Genomic DNA, 4,891 nt, shown 5'->3' on the forward strand with positions numbered 1-4,891 from the left:
AGCATCTTTCATTTTATGGAAGTAGCAGTACAGTTTGATTTATGAAAGTAGCAGGCTCTAATGATTTTTATGAATGTAATTGTGTTGAAGGTGGGGAAGCAGACTCTAATGGTGTGATTTTCACATTTTACAGGACAGTAGCAGCTTTTGTACACAAAGATATGGACAAAAACAACAAGGTAATTATGTATGAATGTGCATTTAATTTGTAGTTGCTACTGCATTAACTTGGAATGTTTGTGTTTTTTGAATTTGAGAATGTGAGAATATGAATGTGCTACTGTCTGCAGGTGCAAAATGCTACTGTCTGAAAATTGGTTGTAATTATACTATTGATGTTGTTTATAGTGTAGAAACTTGGAATATGTTGTTTCTTCTACTTTGTTCTTCATGAGTCTATGCATGTCTTCATAATTTTGTGGAATCGTGTAGCCTCAAGGCTTGTTGTGGTGCTGTGTGTGTAAATAGTTTTGGAGACTGGTGGTTGTGAGTCTGTGAGTTTTGAGGCACAGAAGTCATATATTTATTACCTACTGGATGATTTATTTCTATGCAACTAGTTCTGGCTTTCTGGATCGAGTCCAGGCTACACATATTAGTTCTATGCTACTGTTTGAGCAAGTGTTTGTTGTTATGAATTGTGCGGTCTGTTGATTTAATTTGTAGTTGCTACTACATTTACTTAGAATGTTTGTGCTTTTTGGAATGTGAGAATATGAATATGCTACTGTCTGCAGGTGCAAAAAGGACTAAAGAGAATCAAAGCTCCAGCACGTTTTGAAAAAGAACAGTCATATAGCCAATACAAGTGCAATATGACTGCTTTCCAAGACCTGGTTTTCAAGATATATGGGAAGCTAAAAACCAAAGAAAGAATGCTATTGAGAGAAGTGTTGAAGAAGACGCCATTTTGGAACCTGATTGCACTATATGATAAGGGATTGATGAAAAAGGCCACAGCTGAAAAGTCGGATAAAGATGTGCATAGAATAGTTCAATGCTATGACACGTCTCTGAAGAAGTTCAAGGTTTGGCAAACATTTGGTTGAAATATCAGTGTCTGATGTGCATTACATTTTGGGATTGCCTATGTCAGGCCTCACAGTGCCAAACCCAAAAGATGGTTCAAGGAAGCCAACTGATAATCCTATTGTTCAAAGGTTTTTTGCCGAAGAAAAAAGGATTGAAAGAGCAAAGATAATGAGTTGTACTGATGCTGAGCTAGACAATGAAGAATCTCCAGAACGGATAGAGAATATTACAATATTAATGATATTGCATCTGTTCATCACGCAACTGTTTGCAAGCGCTGGATCGAAATTAGGATGGAGCTTCGTTAAGTGCATAGCGGACATGAACAATTATAACTGGGCGAAAGGTGTGAGAGACTACCTTCTTTTCTGTTTGAATACTGCCAAAAATGGACAAGCAACTCAAATCAGTGGGTGTACGACACTATTTCCGGTAACTTCACTACTGCTACTGCTAATATGCAATTCATTTTTTGTTTTTCTGTGTGTTACTTATATCTGTTTGGTTTTGTTTGAGTATTGGATATGCGAGAGAAGTGCATTGCTTATAGAGATTGACGGCAGAGAAGAAATGATGCCAGGGTGCGCAAAATGGAATCTACCAGAATTCACGAAAAAACTAGAGAAAATGAAAGTTGAAGAAATAGAAGTAAGAATATGTTACTGTAAATGTGCTTAAGTATCTTTTGCTATTGTGTAATATCTTACTGACTAAATTGAATTGCAGATTGATAATGCAGTTGTAGAAAAAAGAAGAAACATTTATGCAGCCATAGAAAACAGTGATGATGACTTCGAGGACCCTCAGTTGAAGATTCAACCCAAGAAAAGAAAAATGGAAGCTAAGAAAGAGAAAGTAGGTGTTGCGGTGAGAAGAAACAAGATCGAAAAGAAAGCCAAAGTCACTGCAAAGAAATCAAACAAAAACAAAAAGAAAGATGCTGCTGAAGAAGTTCAAGAGGATGCTTCCGACCAATTTATGGACATAGCTACTGAACAAGTTCAAGAGGGTGCTGCTGAAGATGTTCAAGAGGATGCTGCTGAAGAAGTTCAAGAGGATGTTGCCGACCAATTTATGGAGATAGCTACCGAACAAGTTCAAAAGGGTGCTGCTGAACAAGTTCAAGAGGATGCTACTGACGAAATTATGGAGATAGCTACTGAACAAGTTCAAGAGGGTGTTGCTGAACAAGTTCAAGAGGAACCTAAATACTTGGCATTAGAAGATTGGGTAATGATAAAACGTATTTGCACACGCATCAATTAACTCTGTCAACAAATCAATCATAGTATAAAGCAAGCAGGGATCGTTCTAAACCGGGGATCCAACTACAGGGTAGATCCATCTAACCTAATAAAAATGTCGAAATATGCATATAGGGTTTAAGGGTTTGATGATTTCGGAATAAACATTGGAAATAAATCCTAAATTACCTCTATACATATTTACATGTGATCAACCAACGATCATGCAAACACAACCAAACAACTATGTAAGAACAAAGAAGACGATCTCTAATCTCAATTAAGTCCGCACCGTGAGCAAATACACAACCTAAATTCGATATGCACATAAGTTCCTACGTGGTTCCTATAACATAGACATACTTTGAATTAGACTACGGGTTTCATTCAACATCGTGACACAAACAAGCTCGGCTATGTGCTCTACTTATAGGTCACACACATAAACTAATCATGCAATTACGTATCACATAAAGAATCGATGTGTTTAAGCACAAGTCCAAATCAAACATAGGTAGAAAATCAGTGAAATAACAAAGACAATGCAACTTATCAACTACTTGTATCAAAGTCGAACCTTGGATAATTAACACATGTAACATCAACTACTTGTATCAATTACACATGAAAATAGAAGAATACACCGAAAATCTTAAAGTACATGGACATAAAACTCACGGCATAAAACCTAAAATCATTGATCATAAATTATAAACTTCAATTCAAAACATGGCTCAAAAGTACTTCTATCTCATAGACAAGAATCAAAACATACTTAAGCAAAAACCCAAAACAAACATCAATAAGAACAAAACACATTCTAATCCGAAAGTAAAAGATGGAATTCACTCTCAAAATATCCCTACTTGTTCTATTCTTCGAGTGAGTGGAACCCTAGGCTACTTGCTTCGGATCAAGGATGATGGTGAGTTCGGATTATGGTGTTTGGAGAATGATGGAGTTTCGGCAAAGCTTTGGTGTAATTTTGCACGGGTTGATGATGATAAACTGCTGACATGCCGTGCCCTATATATAGAGCAACAAGACTTGATCTCCAAGAATTCCTCAAGCACAAGGAATCCTTATTAAATCGGTAAAACCAAGTCCAAGTTGGATTTAACTTCCTCTCTTGGTCTTCAAGTAATCCTTATGCATTAAGGAATGACAAAACCATCTTGAACTTGGAAAACCTTCTCTCTTGGGCCGCACGGTCTCTTTCCTTGGTGACTTGGGAAATCTCACGGCATCTTCCATACATATCTCGGATTGTACTTCTCCTAGCTCAAGCAGGAACTCCTAGCTGCCGGCCACCTTTCCCTCATGAGTCAGGAAAACATTTCCTGGTCAACACGGGTTTAGACTTTCCTGAAATAGAAATAAGAAAATTAGAAACTAGGAAAGAGAAAAGATGGAATCCTGATCAAGACAGGAATCCTGAGTAAACAAGGATTTCCAACAGTTAGCACAATTTCAACACCAAATTATTCAAATCCGAAAATACTATGTATTCTAACACTAAAACCTACATATTTCTACATTAAGCAATTATTCTACACTAAACACAAATATAAAGCTAAAACAACTAAATAGGAGTTAACAAAGGGTAAATGAAGGGTATAAACATATTAAGAACGTCACACTTTGTGCTCCTATCAGGTAAACACAGAGGAAATAGAGAATCAACATGCCAAAGTGGATGGAAAGGGTAAGGAAATGGTTGAATTTAACTTTGAGAATGGAGGAGGAGCTGAAGGAAATGTAGATGAGTTTGAGGATGCAATCTATGAACAAAATGCCGCAGAGACAGAAAGAATCTTGAAGAAGTTTTTCAATCAGGATAGGGATGGAGAAACTGAGGTATTTTCGAAGAGAATGAAACATAACAAAATGTGTACGCCGGAAGAACTTGAACAGTGGATAAAGCAGATGGAAAAGGAGGCCCTAATATATAACGGAATTGAGTATCAAAGCAGTGAAGACAAAGACGTTAACATTGTGGAGCACCGGCAGGATGGGTCTGCAATAGACACCTGCACCTCCTGCAAGAGGAATTTTGAGTACATAGAACAGCTATGTGAAGAAAAAAAAGAAGTGACCAAAAAATATAAGCAGTTGAAGGCAAAGCTGAAGAAGAAGGAAGAACATATTAAAAAGTTAAGGATAAAGTGCAGACAACTATGGCTACTGCAAAAGGGTTTAGAGGGTGCTAGGAGTGAGAAAGACACTGAGAGTGAAAAAGGTGGAGCTGGGAGTGAAAAATTGTTGTTGTAGAAGCTGCAGAGAGTGTGGCTAAGGTTGTTACTGAGGTGATTTTCTTTGTCTTGATTTACTTTGTTGTTATGTGTTCATTGAGAATTTAAAATTTTGAGACGTAGTTTGATTTGTCTAATGAATATGCAATTTTCTTGCTTAGAAGGAAATTTGTCGTTCCAAATGTGCAACTGCACAAGAAGCTGAGAAGGGTGCAGCTGCAAAAGATGACAAAGTAGCTGAAACTACCACAGCAAAGGCCACAGAAAAGGGCAAAGTTGAAAATGAAGCTCAACCTGCTACTTCCCCAAGGACGCGTTCAATAGTCAAGAGGATCAAAGGAAGGAGGGACCGAAAAGAGAAGA

The sequence above is a fragment of the Fragaria vesca genome, linkage group LG2 (assembly GCF_000184155.1).
Source record: "Fragaria vesca subsp. vesca linkage group LG2, FraVesHawaii_1.0, whole genome shotgun sequence".
NCBI classification, from domain to species: Eukaryota; Viridiplantae; Streptophyta; class Magnoliopsida; order Rosales; family Rosaceae; genus Fragaria; species Fragaria vesca.